Here is a 24012-nt window from a genome sequence, read left to right as displayed (position 1 = left end):
ATTAGTGAAAACATATTATCTATCCAGTTGGAGGAATGAAGAGGGAAAATAGGTTAAAATTTTTCTCTTAACTATTAATTAATGTGCCTCAGGTGGTCTCCTTCCTATTAATTTTATTATACTAAAAGAAAAATATAAGAACAACTGAACTTGTGGATGCAGAACTGCTTGCAAAATATTACAAGACAGAAACCTGAATGTGTCCCTCTAAATCGGTAATGATAACACCACCACCATCAGAGCAGAAACTATTCAACACAGCCCATGACAGTGTATATTCTATGGCTAATTCTACTTAGATTGGTGTTTATTTTAAGGTAACCAAATCAGTAAAGTGCCTTATAACCCAGCTGTGATCTGTGCTAAAGTTGTAGCAACAAGAACAAAAACTGAAGAATGCAAATAAACTTTGAAATGTATTGATTTAATTTGATTTGGGAATATGTAAATATTATTGAATTTTTTAAACAAAGAACATTCATCAACTTGCTTTACTAACCAGATATCACATGTCGGTATCGGAATCTCAAAAAGTCTTTTTTAAAAATGAAAGGAAAATATATTGGGACTTTTTCATAGAAAGTTACAGGAACACATTCTAGCTGACTTAAAAAAGAGAGAATTTATTGCTCAAGTAATTGGGAAGGCAAGTGCTGCACCCAGCTTCAGGGATGAAGGGGAAATAAAGACCATCTTTCCCTCTTTTCTGTGCTTTGTTTTCCTTTTCTTTTGTTTTCCTTCTCTGTTTCTAGCTTTTCCTGTGTGGTGGTTTCATTCTCTTCTTTTCTCCCCCAACTTCATTGAGGTGTAACTGACAAATATAAACATATATATTTAAAGTGGACAATGAGATGATTTGAATTATATACATTGTGGAATGGTTACCAAGATAAAGAAGATAATGAACACATCTATCATCTTGCACAGTCAACTTCTTTTTCTTGGTGGTGAGAACACATAAGATCTACTCTTAGCAACTTTGACATAAACAATACCTTATTTTAAACTAAAGTCACCAAGCTGTACATTAGATCCTCAGAACTTACATAACTGAATGTTTTACCCTTTGATCAGGGCTTTCCTGGTGGCTCAGAGAGTAAAGAATCTTCCTGCAAAGCAGGAAACCCAGATTCAACTGCTGGGACGGGAAGATCCCCTAGAGAAGGAAATGGCAGCACACTCTAGTATTCTTGCCCAGAGAATCCCATGGACAGAGGAGCCTGGTGGGCTACAGTCCATGGGATCGCAAAGAGTGGGACACGAATGAGTGACTAATACACACATACACCCTTTGACCAACATCGCCCTTCGCCCTATCCCACCCTGTCCCAGCCCCTGACAGCCACCATTTTATTGTTTCTATAAAAGTAATCACACATGAGTGAACATAGGCAGAAAAACAAGAATAGAATGGCTGGAGTAAGAGAGAAGCAATTTTCCAAAGGATACTGGGGGCACTAGAAGGGATGCTGTAACAAGAAAATAAAAAGTTGGATAGAAACTGAAAACAACAAAGGTCTTCTACATCAGTGTTTCCCAGTGTGGTCCTCCAGATATCCAGAACAGCACCAGTATCACCTGGGAGGCTATTAGAAGATAACATATTTTCCAGCCTTACCCCAGACCTACTGAATCAAAAACTCTGAGGGTAGGACCCAACAATCTATTTCCACAGACTTTCTAAGTGACTCTGTATGTTAAGGTTTAGAGACACTGTCCTGAAGAAGGATTCCAGATTGTTATCATGAACATAGATCCTATATATGTCCAACTATCTAACCTTAGTGTGTGTAACTTAAATTTCCGGAATTTGACAGAGGTCACCACAAATCGCCAAAGTTGCTCCTTCTCTACTATTTCCAGTCTCAGTTAATGTCACCATAATTCATTTGGAAGCTTGAGATTCATCTTTGAATTCTCCTTCTCCCAACCCCTACTTATAATAAGTTAGGGAGTCCTGCCTGATTGACCTTTATATGTATACTAGTTTCTTTACTTATCTTTCTTGCACCTATCTTTCCGATAACCTTAAATTCATTTCTTATCTTTAGACAAAGCAATATAATTAAAGTGTAAATCTGACAATATTTTACTTCTAAACATGCTGAAGGCTTGAAAACAAAGCCTACAAAACATTGTGCACTCCTCATCCAAGGTACCAACTCTATATGCATATGTCTACTTTGCTTTCCCCACATCAAAGGCTATTCTCTACCTTAGAGATATGTGAACTCCCTAGGATTCTATAAAAAAAATTCATGGTATGTTTATATGTATACTTTTCTAGGGAGTAGGTCCTCAGTTTTCATCAGATTCTTATTGACCCCAAAAGTTTAAGAAATATTGATACAGCTGACAGAGGAGAAAAGTAATTTGGATAATGTCAGATACATGTCAGTGGTTTGTCAGGTTCATCTTATGTCAGTCCTCTGAAAAACAGTGGAGACCACTATAAAACATCATTCACTATGAAGCCATTCTTGTGCTTTTAAGGGTATGACAATATGGATAAACTGCAATACAGATTTGCTGTGCTGAATTAACTATGGTGAGAAAGATTTTTCACAAGGGTGAAAATATCCTGCTTTTAATAATTAGACTCATGCTAGTGGAAACAGTGGATGACTTTATTTTTGGGGGCTCCAAAATCACTGCAGATGGTGACTGCAGCCATGAAATTAAAAGATGCTTACTCCTTGGAAGGAAAGTTATGACCAACCTAGACAGCATATTAAAAAGCAGAGACATTACTTTGTCAACAAAGATCCGTCTAGTCAAGGCTATGGTTTTTCCAGTGGTCATGTATGGATGTAAGAGTTGGACTATAAAGAAAGCTGAGCGCTGAAGAATTGATGTTTTTGAACTGTGGTGTTGGAGAGGACTCTTGAGAGTCCCTTGGACTGAAAGAAGATCCAACCAGTCCATCCTAAAGGAGATCAGCCCTGGGTGTTCATTGGAAGGACAGATGCTAAAGCTGAAACTCCAATACTATGGCCACCTGATGTAAAGAAATGACTCATTTGAAAAGACCCTGATGCTGGGAAAGATTGAGGGCAGGAGGAGAAGGGGACGACAGAGGATAAGATGGTTGGATGGCATCACTGACTCAATGGACATGAGTTTGGGTAAACTCCGGGAGCTGGTGATGGACAGGGAGGCCTGGTGTGCTGTGGTTCATGGGGTCGCAAAGAGTCAGACACGACTGAGTGACTGAACTGAACTGAATTATGTCCTGAAAAGCTTGATAATAGAACTGGAACACAAAGAAAAAGCAAAAACATGTTTTGAAAGAAGAGTATACTTAATTTGAAAATAGATTTGGCAAGAAGATTGGGAAAAGACTGTGATAGTTATTTCAGTAGACTACCCAGCACATTTCCCATTAAATCTTATTATTTTTCTAGCATTCTACAATAAGTTCCTTTCCCATCCTTAGCGGTGGATGTATATCTCAAACATGATGACCAGTTAACGGGACCAGTTTCTCTACCACAGTAATTAACCCTGGGGTAAGCATTTAACAAATAAGCAAGACCAAACAAATGCCTTCCTAAATTGATAAATGGATATTGGAAAGGCATTCTCATTCAGCTAGATGTGCTAAGGAGGGGCCATCTAAAGCAAAGGCTACCAGTGGCAGCAGAGAAAACTTGTCAGAAGAAAATTGAGCAATAGTCAAGAAAAAGATAAAAAAGTAAAACAGAGAGATTGGCAAGGAGAAAAAAAACCCTGAAACATTGTGTGAACCCGTGAACCTTTAGATTTATTTATCTACATTTAAGTCAGGTTCACTTTGGCCTTGCTAGCTACATGGACGAATACATTTTCTTTTGCTGCTTAAACTACATTGAGGAGGATTTTTATCATTTGCAACAGAAGTATACCTGCCTAATAAAGTAGGACTCTGACTCCTTGTTCTGCTATCATTCCATTTGTCACTGGGACAGATAACAGATATGAACTCCTGTCCATGAGTCTCATCCTACAGAAACTCAAATGATTACTAGTGATTAAAGGCACCAGGATGAGCAGCTTGACTGTTGACATTCTGTGATCATTTGCCACATGTGATCATTTGCCACATGATTTTCTTGCTTGAATTTCAGCAAACAGAATGTGGTAAGTACTTTGATCTACACACAAAGTATTATGGGAACATGGAGTGATGGAGGTAGTATGAACAAATTGTCAGGCACCAACTTAGTACATTTGGACTTGTTATTTAACCTGCTAAGCCTAGATTTCCTTGGAGTTAAATGGCTATATCTACCTTAAAAGATTATTTGGGTAAATGAGATAAATAATACAGGTTAAGACTGTGTCTGTCACGTACTTGCACTAATAAATATTCTTTGCAACAGATACATAAATACAAATAGAAGAGAAATCACCTGTCCTTGCTTGGGAAGCACTGGGAGTCCATATAGAACGTTTCTTATGGATGAGCCTTAAAGAGAAAAGAGGATTTTTCCAGATAGAAAAGTAGGGAAGGGCCTAACAGTTAGACTAGAACATATATGTGCTAACTAGTCTTCATTGGCCTCTTCAGATCTCTTCCTGCCCATCTCTCTGTGACTTAAAATAGTAACTCCTATGGACTATATTAGCCAGGATTCCATGCCCTCTGTTTTCTGCTAGGGTCAGCCAATGGCAGATGCCTGTAAGATAATCGAGTGTGGGAAGAAAGAGAATTCAGGGTACTAACCTTGTTGGACTACATAATTCTAACAGTTACAACTTTAGATCTAGGGGGGTAAAACAATTCTAATACCATGAGTCCCTGTATATCTTTCAAGAGTCCAAACATTTAGCTCTCTCCGGTTAAATGCTTTAAGTTTACATCTCTTTTCTGTTAATCCCCAGATATACACTAAGCTTCTCTGGTGGCTCAGCTGGTAAAGAATCTGCCTGCAATGTGGGAGACCTGGGTTCAATCCCTGGGTTGGAAAGATCCGTTGGAGAAGGGAACAGCTATCCACTCTAGTATTCTGGCTTGGAGAATTCCATAGACTGTATAATCCATGGGGTCGCACAGAATCAGACATGACTGAGTGACTTGCACTTTCACTTTCTAGATATACACAATAAGCAAAACACAGTGAGTAAAACTTCATGGGTCTATTTCAGTTCAGTTGAGTAGCTCAATCATGTCCAACTCTTTGCAATCCCTTGAACCGCAGCACGCCAGGCCTCCCTGTCCATCAGCAACTCCCAGAGTCCACCAAAACCCATGTCCATTGAGTCGGTGATGCCATCCAACCATCTCATCCTCTGTCATCCCTTTCTCCTCCTGCCCTCAATCTGTCCCAGCATCAGGGTCTTTTCCAATGAGTCAGCTCTTTGCACCAGGTGGCCAAAGTATTGGAGTTTCAGCTTCACCATCAGTCCTTCCAATGAACACCCAGGACTGATTTCCTTTAGGGTGGACTGGTTGGATTTCCCTGCAGTCCAAAGGACTCTCAAGAGTCTTCTCCAACACCACAGTTCAAAAGCATCAATTCTTTGGTGCTCAGCTTTCTTTATAGTCCAACTCTCACATCCATACATGACCACTGGAAAAACCATAGCCTTGACTAGACAGACCTTTGTTGACAGAGTAATGTCTCTGCTTTTTAATATGCTGTCTAGGTTGGTCATAACTTTCCTTTCAAGGAGTAAGCATCTTTTAATTTCATGGTTGCAATCACCATCTGCAGTGATTTTGGAGCCCAGAAAAATAAAGTCATCCACTGTTTCCACTGTTTCCCCATCTATTTGCCATGAAGTGATGGGACCAGATGCCATGATCTTAGTTTTCTGAATGTTGAGCTTTAAGCCAACTTTTTCACTCTCCTCTTTCACTTTTATTAAGAGGCTCTTTAGTTCTTCTTCACTTTCTGCTATAAGGGTGGTGTCATCTACATATCTGAGACGATTGATATTTCTCCTGGCAATCTTGATTCCAGCTGGTGCGTCCTCCAGCCCAGCGTTTCTCATGATGTACTCTGCATAGAAGTTAAATAAGCAGGGTGACAATATACAGCCTTGATGTACTCCTTTTCCTATTTGGAACCAGTTTGTTGTTCCATGTCCACTTCTAACTGTTGCTTCCTGACCTGCATACAGGTTTCTCAAGAGGCAGGTCAGGTGATCTGGTATTCCCATCTCTTTCAGAATTTTCCACAGTTTATTATGATCCACACAGTCAAAGGCTTTGGCATAGTCAATAAAGCAGAAGTAGATGTTTTTCTGGAACTCTCTTGCTTTTTCGATGATCCAGCAGATGTTGGCAATTTGATCTCTGGTTCCTCTATTTAGGTAATAATAAATAGTTCATTTTCCCCAGTTTTCAAAATACCAAAAGTAAATAAAATCCAAAAAATACCTTTGTAATATCTTCCTGGAACTGTCACCCTTTTCCTATCATAGCCAAGCCTTGTAAATAACACTTTACATTGAATTACCTTATACTTGATTCCTTTTTAGACAGGCTTTACCCCCCACCCCAAGTCATTCCATGAAAATACTTTTCAAATGGCTGTAACAAGTTTCTGAACTGCAGATATTCTTTGTTGGATTAAGAAAATGGCCTTAAATTTCTCGTTTGCTGGGAGTTTTTATCATAAATGGGTGTTGAATTTTATCAAGTATTTATCTGCATCTATTGAGACTATCATATACTATTAATGTGATGAATTATACTGATCAATTTTCAAACTTTAAACCGTCCTTTCATTCCTGGAATAAAGTTTGCTTGGTCATTTTTCTTTCTATATATAACTGATTTCCAGTTATATATGACTCAACTCAGAATTTTTAGTCTGTGTTGGTAAAGAACATCGATCAACATTTTTGTTTGTTATCATCCTTTTCTAGCTTTGGTGTCAGGATTATTCTAAGCTGAAAAATATATGTTCTTACATCATTCTGTCTTAGTTTATTTCCTCCATGTTTTTTGTTATTCTGTTGTTTATTCTCAGCCATTTTTTCCACTTATAATTCTGTGTCCATCCTTTATATTTTAGACTTTTCCTAGGTTCTACTTTTAATCTTGGTATATGGCAGGGGGGCGTAAGTGGTAAATAGATTGAACCCAGATTATAAAGAGATTTATATTAAGACCTTGTTACATTTCACCAAATAAAGAAATACCCATGGAATTCTATGTAATCTGCTGAGGTGTTTGTTCGAACATCATCTTAGAAGTCACTGCCTAAAACACAAATCCAATCTCTATCAAAACCCTCTATAATCCCCCTACTTGCTGGCACTGGAGAAGGGAATGACAACCCACTCCAGTATTCTTGCCTGGAGAATCCCATGGACAGAGGAACCTGGTGGGCTATATAGTCCATGGGGTCGCAAAGAGTCAGACATGACTGAGTAACTAACACCACTACACTACCATTACTTGCGGCAAAATTAAAACTGCATTTGGTTCACACTTTTCCCTCCTTCCGATATGCATTTCTCTGCTTTTAAAAACTTTTTTCTTCCAATGTTTATTTCAAAAATAGCTCCTTCCTTGAAGGCTTAATAACCCCCTCAGTTCTAAATGAATGACATTTATTTGGGCTTGTTACATTATAGCACCATACTCATAGCTCCTTAACAAAACCCACTTACTCCTGCTTCCTACAACAGCTACATATGTACAAGGTTTATTGCCGCCCCCAAACCCAACCAAACTAAACTACTTAGGGGAAGAAGGATATCCCATATGTTTATTTCCTGCCCAATCCAATCCAATGTCATAATTTTTAGACCATTAGAAAGCTATTTGTGGAGGAGCCAAGATGGCGGAGGAGTAGGACCGGGAGACCACTTTCTCTCCTACAAATTCATCAAAAGAATAACCGAATGCAGAGCAAACTTCACAAAACAACTTCTGATCGCTAGCTGAGGTCATCAGGCGCCCAGAAAAGCAGACCATTGTCTTCGAAAGGAGGTAGGACAAAATATAAAAGATAAAAAGTGAGACAAAAGAGCTAAGGACGGAGACCCGTCCCGGGAAGGGAGTCTTAGGCGGCCTTGCTTGGGCTAGGGTCCGGGCCTGAGTGCCCTGAGGACAATCGGGGGGAGCTTCTGTGAGGTGCCAACTTGAACTGTGGGAGACCAAAGGAGAGAGAGAAAATTGACCGGCCGGAACACACTGCCGGCCGTTCGCAGAACAAAGGGACGGGGAAAGTCCCGAGAAGAGCTCGCAGGCTGCGGACCGGCCCAGCCCCGCCGGAGGCAGGAGGCAGGGGGGAGGGGAAGGTCGCGGCGAGACACAGGGCGCAGGCACCCGACCGGCGCGGGGCGGGGACTGGGGCTGGGGACGCGGAGGGCGGAAGGCGCGCGCACCCGCCTGGCGCCAGCGGAAACTGAGACTGGGTCCGCGGAAGGGAGTGGGTGCGCCACACCTGGGGATAGCGCGCCCACCAAGCCCCTGGCTGCCTGGACCGCTCTGACGGGGAAGGCACAGAGAGCAGGCGCAGCTTTTCCTTCCGCGCTTTTGTGTAACACCCGGGGGCTGGAACCTCGCGCAGCGCGGGGCGCGCTCCGTGTAGAGCAGCCGGGAGCCTGAGCAGCGCAGACGGAGAAAGCAGCGTCGGCCCCTTCCGGCAGCGCCAGCCCGCCCCCGCAGGGCCAGCCCCTCCCGGCAGCGCCAGCCCGCCCCGCAGCGCCGGCCCCTCCCCGCAGCGTCAGCCCCGCCCCGCAGCGTCAGCCCCTCCCAGCAGCGCAACGGAACTAGCTACCTGAATAAGAGTCCGCCTCCGGCCGCCTGTGTCAGGGCGGAAATGAGCCTCTGAAGAGACCGGCAAACAGAAGCCAAATAAACAAAGGGAACCGCTTCAGAAGGGACTGGTGCAACAGATTAAAATCCCTGAAGAAAACACCGACTTCACCGGAAGGGCCCTGTAGATATCGAGAAGTGCAAGCTGGAACGAGGAGCTATCTGAAACTGAGCCGAACCCACACTGACCGCAACAGCTCCAGAGAAATTCCTAGACATATTTTTACTTTTTTTTTTTATTTTTCTATTTTTTCTAAGTAAGGAAAAAAAAAAAATTTTTTTTTCTTTTTTATTTTTTCTCTTTTATTTTCCTTTAAAATCCCCTATTACTCCCCCATTACTCCTTAACTTTCATTTCCATAGACTTTTACGATTTTTTAATTAGGGGAAAAAAAAAATTTGTTTTTTCTTTTTTTCTTTTTTTTTTCTTTCTTTCTTTTTTTTTTTTCTTTTTTTCTCTTTTTTTTCTTTTTTCTTCCTTTTTTTCTTTCCTTTTTCTCTTCTATTTTCTATTTTTCTTTTTCTCTTATTTCTTTTAAAGTCCTCTAGTACTCCTCTACTACTCTTCATTTTCATCTTCACTACACTATAACCTTACAAAAAAAAAACAAAAACAGAAGCCCTATCTTTAAACCGAAGATTATTCCCTCCCAATCTTGACTCTCTGTTTTCTACCTCAGAACACCTCTATTTCCTCTTTTCCCCTTCTCTTCCCCATCCAATTCTGTGAATCCTTGTAGGTGTCTGAGATACGAGAACACTCTGGGAACAGACAGCTGCGTAGATCTGTCTCTCTCCTCTTGAGTCCCCCTTTTTCTCCTCCTACTCATCTCTATCTCCCTCCTCCCTTTTCTCCTTTTCATGTAACTCTGTGAACCTCTCTGGGTGTCCCTAACGGGGGAGAATCTTTTCGCCATTAACCTAGAAGTTTAATTATCAGAGCTGTATAGTTGGAGAAGTCCTGAGACTACAGGAAGAATAAAACTGAAATCCAGAGGCAGGAAACTTAAGCCCAAAACCTGAGAACACCAGAAAACTCCTGACTACATGGAACTTTAAGTGATAAGTGACCGTCCAAAAGCCTCCATACCTACACTGAAACCAACCACCACCCAAGAGCCAATAAGTTTTAGAGCAAGACATACCACGCAAATTCTCCAGCAACACAGGAACATAGCCCTGAATGTCAACATACAGGCTACCCAAGGTCACACCTAACACATAGACCCAACTCAAAACTCATTACTGGGCACTCCATTGCTCTCCAAAGAGAAGAAATCAAGTTCCACGCACCAGTACACTGACGCAAGCTTCCCTAACCAGGAAACCTTGACAAGCCAAACGTCCAACCCCACCCCCTGGGTAAATCCTCCACAATAAAAAGGAACCACAGACCTCCAGAATACAGAAAGTCCACTCCAGACACAGCAATCTAAACAAGATGAAAAGGCAAAGAAATACCCAACAGGTAAAGGAACAAGAAAAATGCCCACCAAGTCAAACAAAAGAGGAGGAGATAGGGAATCTACCTGAAAAAGAATTTAGAATAATGATAATAAAAATGATCCAAAATCTTGAAAACAAAATGGAGTTACAGATAAATAGCCTGGAGACAAAGATTGAAAAGATACAAGAATTGTTAAATAAAGACCTAGAAGAAATAAAAAAGAGTCAATTAAAAATGAACAATGCAATGAATGAGATCAAAAACACTTTGGAGGGAACCAAGAGTAGAATAACGGAGGCAGAAGATAGGATAAGTGAGGTAGAAGATAAAATGGTGGAAATAAATGAAGCAGAGAGGAAAAAAGAAAAAAGGATCAAAAGAAATGAGGACAACCTCAGGGACCTCTGGGACACTGTGAAACGCCCCAACATTCAAATCATAGGAGTTCCAGAAGAAGAAGACAAAAAGAAAGGCCATGAGAAAATACTCGAGGAGATAATAGCTGAAAACTTCCCTAAAATGGGGAAGGAAATAGCCACTCAAGTCCAAGAAACCCAGAGAGTCCCAAACAGGATAAACCCAAGGCGAAACACCCCAAGACACATATTAATCAAACTAACAAAGATCAAACACAAAGAACAAATATTAAAAGCAGCAAGGGAAAAACAACAAATAACACACAAAGGGATTCCCATAAGGATAACAGCTACCTACAAAGAAAACCCTCCAGGCCAGAAGGGAATGGCAGGACGTCCTGAAAGTAATGAAAGAGAATAACCTACAACCTAGATTACTGTATCCAGCAAGGATCTCATTCAGATATGAAAGAGAATTCAAAAGCTTTACAGATAAGCAAAAGCTGAGAGAATTCAGCACCACCAAACCAGCTCTTCAACAAATGCTAAAGGATCTTCTCTAGACAGGAAATACAGAAAGGTTGTATAAACGTGAACCCAAAACAACAAAGTAAATGGCAACGGGACCACACCTATCAATAATTACTCTAAATGTAAATGGGTTGAATGCCCCAACCAAAAGACAAAGATTGGCTGAATGGATACAAAAACAAGACCCCCATATATGCTGTCTACAAGAGACCCACCTCAAAACAAGAGACACATACAGACTAAAAGTGAAGGGCTGGAAAAAAATATTTCATGCAAATGGAGACCAAAAGAAAGCAGGAGTCGCAATACTCATATCAGGTCTTTTTTTTTTTTGCTGACTGTATAGAGCATCTCCACCTTTGACTGCAAAGAATATAATCAATCTGATTTTGGTATTGACCATTTGGTGATATCTGTGTGCAAAGTTATCTCTTGCATTGTTGGAAAAGGGTGTTTGCTATGACCTGTGCATTCTCTTGGCAAAATTCTGTTAGCCTTTGCCCTGCTTGATTTTGTACTTACTCCAAGGCCAACCTTGCCTGTTACTCCAGGTATCTCTTCACTTCCTATTTTACATTCCAATTCCCTATAATGAAGAGGGAATCTTTTTCTGATGCCATTTCTAGATGGTTTTGTAAGTCTCCATAGAACTGGTCAACTTCGGCTTCTTTGGTAGCAGTGGTTAGGGCATAGACTTGGATTTTTGTGATGTTGAATAGTTTGCCTTGGAAATGAATGGAGATCATTCTGTAGTTTTTGAGACTCAAGTACTGCATTTTGGACTCTTGTTGAATATAATACATATTGAATACTTACTGTATGCTAAATTAAATATTAATTTAAATTAATTATATAAATGTATAACTAAAATGGACCAACAGACTGGTTCCAAATAGGAAAAGGAGTATGTCAAGGCTGTATATTGTCACCCTGCTTATTTAACTTCTATGCAGAGCACATCATGAGAAACGCTGGGCTGAAAGAAGCACAAGCCAGAATCAAGATTGCCAGGAGAAATATCAATAACCTCAGATATGCAGATGACACCACCCTTATGGCAGAAAGTGAAGAGGAACTAAAAAGCTTCTTGATGAAAGTGAAAGAGGAGAGTGAAAAAGTTGTCTTAAAGCTCAACATTCGGAAAACTAAGATCATGGCATCTGGTCCCATCACCTCATGGGAAATAGATGGGGAAACAGTGGAAGTAGTGTCAGAGTTTATTTTGGGGGGCTCCAAAATCACTGCAGATGGTGACTGCAGCCATGAAATTAAAAGATGCTTACTCCTTGGAAGGAAAGGTATGACCAACCTAGATAGCATATTAAAAAGCAGAGACATTACTTTGCCAACAAAAGTCCGTCTAGTCAAGGCTATGGTTTTTCCAGTTGTCATGTATGGATGTGAGCGCTGGACTGTGAAGAAAGCTGAGAGCTGAAAAATTGATCCTTTTGAACTGTGGTGTTGGAGAAGACTCTTGAGAGTCCCTTGGACTGCAAGGAGATCCAACCAGTCCATCATAAAGGAAATCAGTCCTGGGTATTCATTGGAAGGACTGATGTTGAAGCTGAAACTCCAATACTTGGCCACCTCATGCGAAGAGTTGACTCATTGGAAAAGAACCTGATGCTGGGAGGGATTGGGGGTAGGAGGAGAAGGGGACGACAGGGGATGAGATGGTTGGATGGCATCACTAACTCGATGGACATGAGTTTGAGTAAACTCCGGGAGTTGGTGATGGACAGGGAGACCTGGCGTGCTGCAATTCACGGGGTTGCAAAAAATCAGACACAACTGAGCGACTGAACTGATAACTAAAATACGTTCTATAAGTTACATATTATCTGAAATATATCATATATTGAATAATTACTGGGTTGCCATGCCCTCCTCCAAGATATCTTTCCAACCCAGGAAGCAAACCTGCATCTCCTATGTCTCCCAGATTGGCTGGCAGGTTCTTTACCACTAGCATCACCTGGGAACCCAGATACATAATAGACGGACAGAAAAATAGATTAATATTAATTGAATAAGTACTCGTGTTAGAAAACTCTGGAAAAGCTTAAGTCATGCTAAGCCCTGGAAGAATATAGAGGCCAGGATTCTGTGTGCGGGGAGGATTATTTTGTCTGGAGATGAGGACGCACGTGTGAACTGGGGCATGAGAGTCAGCGAGAATGGTGTGTTGGCAGTAACCCCGAGCATGCTGTGTCCAGCTGAGCGTGAGGACAAGTCTTGAGGACAAGGGCAAGAGGCTCCAGACCAAAGGGCTGCCGCCATCCTGATGGGGGGCGGGAGGAAGGAGCCCTGCGTTAGCCCAGAGGGGAGGACCGGGCGGAAGTGGTGAAGGAGGCCGGGCCGGGAAACCAGGGCGCTCAGGATCCAGACAGGACACTGCTTCCCAGGAAACCGCTTCAGGAGAGACTGACTGAGCAAGCGGCTGGAAGTTGCTGCCTGACATTTGGGCTCTGGATTGGGGGAACGGCCGATTCCCAACGATAACCAAAAACACATGCAGTGTGTTTATATTTGGTGTGTGGAAATGTGACGAGGAAATCAAAGGCACGTGGGGGGCTGATGAAATCGTTTTCCACAAAACCAAGAAACCGACAAGAAAAAGAAAGATTTTTAACCACTTCTTCATTAACTTCGATTTCTCGTGTCTGCCCCCTTTATATTCTGAGAGAAATTTAAAAAACTAGACATCCCCTCTTCCTGACTTAAAAAAAAAAAAAAAAAAGGCCAGATAATTTAAGCATATTTTTAGCACTTGATTCATTGAATACATGTGTGGTCTGATAATATCCTCCACCACAAAAATGTCGCAAATAATGGCAGTCATGCTTTCTGCTAAAATGCAGATTAATCATAGTGGATATATTACATATGTTCCTCTGTTCTAAATCAAGGACATCCTCTATAGGGACTTCAGTGGGAAGAGAATATTGGTCATTTCAGTTGTACTCAAAAAGAAGTGGTGTCTGGAAATTTATGCTAAATTAACTAAAAGAGAGCAAAGAAGAATCCAGAAATAAAAAGACTTTGAACTGCATCGAGAGTCATCTATGAGTTAAGTTCACACTCTCTGAACTGCCTCATTTTATTTCCAAAGTTCTCTCACATGAATTGTGTCACCCAAGTGGTGGAAAGCGGAGATAAATGACAAGACTCTGTTGCCACTAGGAGGGAAAAAAAAAAAAAAAAAGGTGTCTTAGAGACAAGTGTCTTCTCTCATTTCATATATCAATAGCTTTGGAGCCACAAAAGCAAAGCTAATAGAATGGAGGGTGGGAATTAGAGTCTTAGATAAACTCCAGAGATGAACAAAATAGATGTAGACTGAGATAAGATTGAAAGCTAGAGATTGCCTGGTGGCTCAGGTGGTAAAGAATCTGCTTGCAATACAGGAGACCAGGGTTCAATCCCTGGGTCAGGAAGACACATTGGAGAAGGAAACAGCAACCCACTCCAGTATTCTTGCCTGGAGAATTCCAAGGACAGAGGAGCCTGGTGGGCTATAGTCCATGGGGCTGCAAAGAGTCGGACACGACTGAGCAGCTAATACACATACACACAGAGAATGCCTATATGTTGAGACTTTAAAGTCAAGCTAAATAAACTAGGAAATGGTATAGATTATCTTTCTCTCTCTTCACATGTTGAAGACAGGAGATGAGAAAAACCAGATGGATCACAAAGACAGAAGGCAGTAGGGTGTAGACAAGCTCTTAAAGACTGCCCAAGCTCCTTCCTCTGTGAAGAGGAGGAGACCATTCAGGCTGAGGAGCAGAAAGATGGGACCCTTGGAGACAATCCCCAGCCTAAGACCTGGAGTTTTTCTGTTGCATTATCTTCATGCCGATTAAGAACTCTTCCAAGTAGGAAATGTCCAGATTATAACTGAACATTCTATTTCTCCTTTCTTTGAATCCTAGCTCATTTTTTTTGAGTATATAAAAAAGTGAATCCTCATACTGCAGGTAAAAAACAAGAAGTGTATTAAAATTCTCTCCCAAAGAAACTCAAATATCTCTGGTGATAAGAATAATTCACTGCCACTGCAGTCTTCTTAAAAGTTAACCTAGGAGGGTCAGAGAAGATGTGCAATGGAAGAAACTTTTACACCTGGGGCGGGGAAAATGTCTAAATAGTTGAAGAAAGTTAAATGGCAAAGTTTGAATATTTGTTTTTATATTTGCCTTAGAATAGGAAACTTTGAAGGCACAGCCACATTGAAGGAGAAAAATGTGTTAAGAAGAATCTTCCCTAAGAGCAATGGAGAGGATAAATACCAGACTCTTTGGAACAGAAAGAAATACCATGTGCCTCTAATGAGCATGTCCAGCATGTAGAGCGAGAGGGAAAAGTCAAGCCTGGAGCAAAGAGTTCTGAAGCTTCCATGTGACTGGAGTCAGATGTAGCCGAGTGTTCTGAGTTTCTGTTGTCTAACTTGCTTATTGAAAAAATCACAAGTATTGTTTGAAAATATGTTTACAGGGACATCCTTGGTGGCTCAGAGGTTAAGAATCCACCTTTCAATGCAAGGGATGTGGGTTCAATCTCTGGTCAGGAAACTAAAATCCCACATGCCACAGGGCAATTAGCCCATGCACCACAACCCATGTGCTGCAACTGGAGAGTCCACGTGCTGCAACGACTGAGCCCATGAGCTCTAGAGCCTGTGCTCAGCAACAAGAGAAGCTCACACACCATGATGAAGAGCCAGCACAGCCAAAACTAAATAAAAAATACAATAAAACGTGTCTACTAAGATCATGACATCTGGTCCCATCACTTCATGGCGTGTAGATGGGGAAGCAACGGAGATAGTGACAGACTTTCTTTTCTTGGGCTCCAAAATCACTGCAGCCTGACTGCAGCCATGAAATTAAAAGACACTTGCTCCTTGGAAGGAAAGTTATGACCAACCTAGACAGAATATTAAAAAGCAGAGACATTACTTTGCCAACAAAGGTCCACCTAATCAAAGCTATGGTTTTTCCAGTAGTCACGTATGGATGTGAGAGTTGGAATATAAGAAACCTGAGCACAGAAGAATCAATGCTTTTGAACTGTGGTGTTGGAGAAGACTCTTGAGTGTTCCTTGGACTGCAAGATCCAACCAGTCCATCCTAAAGGAAATCAGTCCTGAATATTCATTGGAAGGACTGATGCTGAAGCTGAAACTCCAATCCTTTGGCCACCTGATGCGAAGAACTGACTCATTGGAAAAGACCCTGATGCTGGGAAAGATCGAAGGCAGGACGGGAAGGGGCCGACAGGGGATGAGATGGTTGGATGGCATCACCAACACAATGGACATGAATTTGAGCAAACTCTGGGAGATAGTGAAAGACAAAGAAGCCTGGCGTGCTGCAGTTCATGGGGTCACAAAGAGTTGGACATGACTGAGTGACTGAACTGAACTGAACTGAACAAAGTCTTCAGTAGTGCTCCCTTCCAAAAGTCAAGCGTCCTACACTGGAGTGCAGACTGGGCTTAATGACTTGCTTCTAACAAATAGTCTGTGGTGTACAGGATTGTCTGTGACTTCTGAGATGAGACCAAGAAAATTTACTCTCTGGTCTCTCTGGAATGCCTTATTCTGGGGAAGTTGTGTCATGTTGTGGGGATGCCCAAGAGTCTTCTGGAGCTGTCCAATGAAGTGGAACTGAGGTCTCCCATTAACTGCTCTGGGAGTGAACTGTCGTAGAAATGGCTCTTTCAGCCGGAGTGAAATCTTCAGATGATTGCCCCCACCAACATTTTGACTGTAATTTCATTAGAGATTCTGTGCCTGAACCATCCAGGTTAGCCACTCCCACATTCCTGATCCATAGAAACTGTGAGATGATAAATGTGTATAGTTTTAAGGCACTAAGTTTTGAGGTATTTATTGCATAGTCATAGATAACTAGACAACAAGACATGTCACCTTACAGAATAAATATGAAGATTCAATGAGTTGATGTTTGTGAAATCCCTGGGACAACGGAATGGTTTATGCAAAAAAATAGTAATCATTATCTTCTCCAGGTGGTTCATCTACAATGAAGCAGAGTAGCTTGGAATAGAAATCAGCTCCCGTAACCCACGACGGCAAGGGCTGTCTAATTCTTGTCTATACCCCACTCCACCTCTAGCAGCTGAGGCAGAGTAGCTGATCACTGCATATTTGCTAACCGAATGAATCAACCCATGTTGAGCAAATTCACTCATGGTCTCTGAACTCCAGCTTCTTTCATTTATCAATTAAAGGAGCTAAACTCAATGATCTCAAATATTTGTCCTGACCCTGAAATAATTCTAAAATGTCGTATGCAGAGATTAACATAATACTATTTATTTTTAAATGTTTTTGAGTTTTTGCTATGCCAGGCATTATATTAAGTGGTACACAGATATTGTCTTATTTCATTCTTTCAACAACCCTTTGAGGTAGGTAATATTATAGTCCTGACTTTATAAGTAAGAAATCTACAGCACAGAGAAGTGATATAACTTTCTTAAAGTCACACACACAGTAAAGAAGAGACCTGAATTTGAACTAGAGAGACTGACCTTTATAGTCCAAAGATGAGTCTACCTGATGTCTTCAGCTTTGAGTTGTGGTCCTCATGCTAGATGCTAAGCCACTTACAGCAAAGGCAATTCCTCATAAATAAATATCCCCCATGCCTAATATACAACAAATTCTCAATAAATGCTCATTAATTGGATTAATAAATAAATAAATACAGTGTGGTATGGAAATACCCTTAACTCACACTAAATGTGATTGAAAAAATATGAATTTAAACATTTGGGATTTTATGAGATGTTTTCTTATTATTCTTCACTTACTAGAACTTCTACTAAGGATTACAGAGAAATCTTAGCTCTCTCCCTAAGCCTATCCTAACCATCAGATTGTTACTACACACTCTATTAAATTATAATTCAGAGATGTGTCATAATTAAATGTCAGTAGAGGGAATGAGGTAGGTGCCATTCATAAAGTTGTAGAAAGTCCTAAAGTAGCCACTCTCTGCAGTCAAGAGATTCAGTCAACTTTGCCTGTTATTGTCTTGAACATGGACTTGAACTTGCATAAGAATTTGAAAGTTTTAAAGTAGCTTTGATTTCAATATTGTAATTCTCTCTGAATTATTAAATCCCTTCTTTAGTGGGTAGGCCATTAAATCTTTGTAATTCCAGGTGGCATTACAAGAGCAGACGTATCACTAAGGTTTCTCTCCTCCCTTTCAGAAATGTGAAAGAAGATACATGGAAACCTTAGGCCATCACTTTGGGGTGGGAGAACCATGAGAGATATGGAAGGTTGCAGAGCTGACACCAGAGGTCAGCTAGGGGGGTGAGGGGCCGATGGAGGAGCCAGGCCCATGAAAAGAGCACAGTGCTGTAGAGAGAAGGAGCAAGGACCTTGTTACAGACAGAGGATGAGGGTAAGTAACATGAAGTCCCAGGAGGGATGGTAGGGATTGTATGTCCTACTCTCTTCATGTTTATATGTCTTTATTCACCAGTGATGCTTCAGCAGACACTAATATTCTTCCAGTATTTTGTTTCCTGGGCAATGTCAGATCTTTACTGCATTCAGTGGTCAGGGTTGACTTGCTCTCCTGCCCTTTGTCCTTGAATTTCTCCCCAGAATTATTTTCATGTTGAAGGCTGTGTATCATTTTTTGTGAACCCAGTGTGACTTTCCAACTGTAGATTTGGTTCTTTTACAAACTCAGGGATTTTTTTTCAAAGTCCTTTTGAAGTGTATGTGATTTCATCCTCAAGGCTAGCAAGTATATCAGATCATTTTAGTCTGTTTTCCATATCTACCAGTTTCTCTGATTATAAAAAAAAAAACTATTGCTTTAATTATCTGTACTTTGGTCATCTCTGATCATCTCCAATTTTCTTAGTGAATTTTCTGACTATAGTCTGGGTTCCATACTCTTTCTCACTGTTTGTTTTACTTCCTAATTTGGTAAGAATATTTTGTTCTCCAAAGGTGTCTTCTTGGGCACACCATCTCCCTTTCCATTCCATTTGCTTGTTTATTCATATGGTCTTTGAACTATTATTTCTTTAAATGCTTAACTCGTTAACTTGTCACACAGCTGGAAACAGTTGTGACAGATTCCTTCATGCCCCTTGAAAGTTATTTTCCTTTTGCCTTCCTAGTCTGTCATTTACTAGGCGTGTTCCTTTCTGGTGTGATGTGTGATGATCTGTGATTGTGAACTTGAGGGAGGAGGTAGATGAGCACCCCCCCATCACCTACAGTGAAGCAATAGGAGATTCATTCCCTATGGATAAAACTTTGAGACAAGAATAGCAGAACAATTGAGAGAGGAGGCTAGGTCTTGCCAGATGACATATTTCCCATTCTTGAAGTCAGGAGATCTCCTTGATCGCACATGTACTGAAAGGCTCCTTGGAGGTCAAAGGGGACTGATGCCAAGAGACGCTCATTACCCATAGCCCTCTGCAGAAGGGTCCATGTTGGCTAAGAGACACACACTGTCACACAGGAGAATCCTGAGATATACCAAACAAAGACTGTGAACCGGGCAAATCAAAATGATTGGCCAAAGAAAAACCAGAAGAAGCATCCCATTAAAGTAATTTAGAATGCTATGAGGGTGCAACTCAGCAACTGTCTCTCTCCCTGAGTCTGCCTGTGTCTGTCCACACGTACTGCACTCTTTTTCCTCCTAATAAATACTGTACTTGTTTCACTACTTTCCGTCCTTGTGGGAATTCTTTTCTGCAAAGCTGAGAATCCAGGGCCTTGTCACTGACCACACTGGTCTAGCGGCTGAGAGTTGCTGCTGTCACCACCTCGGCCCAGTCTCGATCTCTGGCTGGAACCCAAGCCCAGCCTCAAGCTGCTGCAGGCTAGGGCCTCCAGAGATCAGACTTCCCGTAGAATTCTCTTTATCCTGCTCTGCATGAACCAGCTAAGTCAACACATCCTCTTTGCTCTGAGGTGATGCTGGTGATTTGACCCACTTCCTGCCAAATCCAGGGCAGATTTGCTTTTCCACTTGAGCTTCCAGCATAAGGTCTGGGTTTAGGGTTGCTATCTGGTCCTCTGTGGCCTAAGGACATGGCAGGAAGGAGGCATTTCTGGCCGAAGTAATGTCTCTTCTCTCCTGTTGGTTTGTATGCTAAGTGCTCTGTAGGAGCCGGGGAGTCCTTGTTAACTATTGAACCAAAAAGGCGTCACTTGATTTAAAAACAAAAAGAAAACAAAAACACCTAATCCTGCAAAAAGATGCCAAGAGACAGTGTTATAAGAATTTTTTGTTTTAAATAAAGATATTAGAGGTTTGCTGTTAACACAAACTTGCAACTTAACATGGAGAATGGAAATTGCATTATAGAATCCCTCTTCCTTTGTACCTAAAGAGTAAGAAAATATTAGAAACCAGAAGCCCACCCCTGAAGTACTTACAGCACTAAACAGAGAGAGGTATAAATCCTGTAAACACCCTGAACTTGAAACCAAAGGAAAAAACATTTATTTGGGTTGTGACTCCGGGAGTTGGTGATGGACAGGGAGGCCTGGCGTGCTGCAGTTCATGGGGTCACAAAGAGTCAGACACGACCGAGCGACTGAACTGAACTGAACTGAACTTAAAAAATATTCACAACCTAAAAATTGAGAGTTATATTTTATTCAGTGAGAATTTTGCGACTCCAAGTCCAGGACACAGCATCTCAAGTAACCCTGAGAGAGCTGCTCTAAGGAGGTGGGGGTGCGGGGTGCGGGGGAGGAGAGGTTATATAGAAGTTTGGCAACAAAGGGCAGGTAGTCTGAAGTCAAAAGATTATTGCTAATTAAAGGAAAACCAGATACCTTAAGTTAAGGAATTTAGTGCTTTCCTGTGTGTGGGAAGATGCGGGAGTCTGGGCCCACTGAAATCATTCCTTTGATATGCACCTCAGCGGTCTGGGGCCAGTGTCCTGTGTTTTTGCTTGCTGAGTTTTCTCAGGGCTCGCGTGGGAAGCGGCTCCTGTCTCCTGGCTGCTAGGAGGCAGGCACTGTTTCCTTCCTGAGTCCCTCAGGGCCCGTCAGCTCACCGTCCGCCATTACTGATGGCTGTGACGTCCTCTGTTTATCGATACGGCGGGATCAAGTCCATTCCTCAGGGTCCTGAGGCTTCTGTCCAGTGTCATGGGGGTCACAGCTGACTGACGTCCAGGCACACAGGCGTCCTCACTGGCTCTCAAAAATGCCACAGCCTCTCCCATCAGCTTTGCCTCCAGCTGTTCTCGCTCCCTACAAATTCTGCCCAAGTCCTCTAGCAGCAGCGCCTCAGCCCCTCCTCAGAGACCGCCCCCCACAGCCTGGCTGAAGTCATCCCCCTGGGCACCCACCTTCCCCTCATCACCCCATAAGCATCTGAAATGGCTCCCTCCTTCGTGGATGTATTTGTCACTGGCACTAGAATGTAAGCTCCGTGACGTGGGAGACGTGGTCTGACCTGGACAGTACTGCGTGTTTACCATGAAGCAGAATTTCTTCATCAGGTGAGTCAAATGCATTCTTTGAGCAGTCAGTCACACCTGCAGGGACTCATCCTCAGCCCTGGCTTTCTGCTCGGCATTCAAGGTCTCTTGCATCACTGCCTTCTGCCCCTCAACCCACCTCTGGTTGGAACCCTTCCACGTTTCCTGGCTGGGGCTCTCTCCACAGGGGTCCAGGGGTCCTGCTCAGCCCACACACCTGCCCCAGCTGGCAGCTGTCCCCGTGAAAGCAATCAGTCTAAGGACCCCCTAGCCACACATGCCTCAGCAGCTCTGCCCTCTGCACAGTGACCCCTCCAGATCCACCCTGAGCTTGCCTTGTCTTATTGGACTCTGAAAACTTCTGAAGATGATAGCAACAAGGTGGTAAGCAAAGGGCAGTTCAGAGTGGCTCATTGCTCTGATTTTAGCTGACTTCTGAAACTCTTTATTCTCGTCCACTCTGGAGGAGTGTAGATGGTCCAAGTCTCACTGCTTGAAGTCTCTGTGGCCAGAGAGGAAGATGCAGCTCAGGGTGACCAGTTGACCCATTTCTCCATCTTATTCCAAACTCCCCAAGGCTGAGGACAGGCAGCTACCTCTCTCACAGAACATATCTCCATAGATATTTAACACTTCAGGAACAAATTCTGCTTCTGTTCTAATCTGCAACATTTCTTTGCAGGACCATCTAGCATTTGGGGAGAAAAAAAAAGAGAGATGGTTGTTTGGTGTGCACCGAGTTTATGAGTTTTTATTTGTTCCTTTTGGGGGTCAAGCCTGGGACACACTCTCTCCCACTCAGATCCAAGACAGAGGTCATGGCAGAGCTTTGGTCTCTGCAAGTCAACCTTGTTCCAAGGAGGCGTCTTAGCAAGAGTGACCCATGGCAGAGATGAGATGTGAGGACCTCATCTAATGGTGTAGCTAGCAGAGAGACCCTGTAGGAGAATTCCCTCGTTTCCCTCGCCTCCAGTTGACAGATGATAGCCCTTCGTGGAGTCGGAGATCTGTAACTCACTTCCAGATGAGCTCACCTTGACTTTGTAGGACTCACAGAGGGAGGAAGGGGAAATTGCCTGCTTCTCTATAGCCACCAGGAGGTCAGATGAAATTTTTAAGTTTATGTGTTTAAATGAAAATCAGACAACATTCACTCACTTGCAGGAAATAAGCTTCAGAAGGAAGAATCAAGCAGAAAATAGAGGATCAGATGCAGAAGTAACTATCAGGCTGAGTGCCACAGAGTCTTTGCTGTCTGTGCCTGGAGAGATGGGTCACCTTTGCCCTTCTATTTATAAAACTGACTCCTAGCAGAAGTCACTTTTAGAGTCTGCTAGAAATGGGAAAAGAATAATTTCTAACGCCGTTACCTCTCTGAGCCATATGGAAAGTCTCTTTTCTCTACCCTTTCTACCGGCGAGGATGGGCTCCCAGCCACCCAGGAAGCGCAGTGCTGTCTGGGCCGTGTGTGTCGGGAGGGTTGATGTGGGCAAGCCAGCAAATGCACCACATGCAGCCTGCGTCCTGAGCCTGGTCCTATGCTGGGGGCTGGAAATCAAAAGAGAGATAGAGCTTAAGTGTCCTTACCCCCAAAGGGTAAGGGTAGCAGGTGAAGCTTGTTCAAGGTGCTTGTGAATGATGATGGACCAGGAGTTTCAACTTGAGAAGTTCTATTTGCGTTAGAGAACTGAATGTTGAAATTTTATCATGCTATTCTTAGAATATCTTATACTATCGCTATAAAATCTATCTCTACTACTTTAAATATTATTTGTAAATAATATAAAACAAATATTATTTGTAAATAATATAGTATAAATAATAACATAAACACAATATAATTTGTAAAAATTATAAACACTCATAATCCATGAAGGTTCTATAGAAATTGTCAACTCTGCTTTAAAATAGCAGATAATTAACACTATAGTGGGTTATAAGTAACTTTTAAGCTACTGATAACCTAAGCAATAAAAAACTAAAAGAAATAAAGTGATCTAAACAAGTAAAGAAGAAAATAAAGGAGGTTAAGCATTTAAGATTCACCTATTCATAATTATTTCCAACAGACAGCAATTTCCATGGTCAGATTTCTTTAAATTGAATGGAAGGCTGGCACTCTTTTCATTAAAAGCAATATTCAATAGAATTCAATACCATTACCTTCTTTGAATATTAGCTTTTAAACCTTTCTTTTGAAAGAAGCATAGACTCATAAACAGTTACAAAAAACAGTCTCACAAACCAGTAGTGACATCTTATATAGATGTAGGACAACATAAAAACCAAGGAACTGGCTTCGGTAGAATCCTGTTGGCTAGACGACAGACTGTATTCAGTTTCCACCAGGATTTACATGCACTCGTGTGTGTGTGTCTGTCTGTCTGTGCAGTTCTAGTCTGTCTGAT

Source organism: Cervus canadensis, chromosome 16 (assembly GCF_019320065.1).
Source record: "Cervus canadensis isolate Bull #8, Minnesota chromosome 16, ASM1932006v1, whole genome shotgun sequence".
NCBI lineage: Eukaryota > Metazoa > Chordata > Mammalia > Artiodactyla > Cervidae > Cervus > Cervus canadensis.
The sequence above is the reverse complement of the archived record's forward strand: the minus strand, read 5'-3'. Positions refer to the sequence as shown.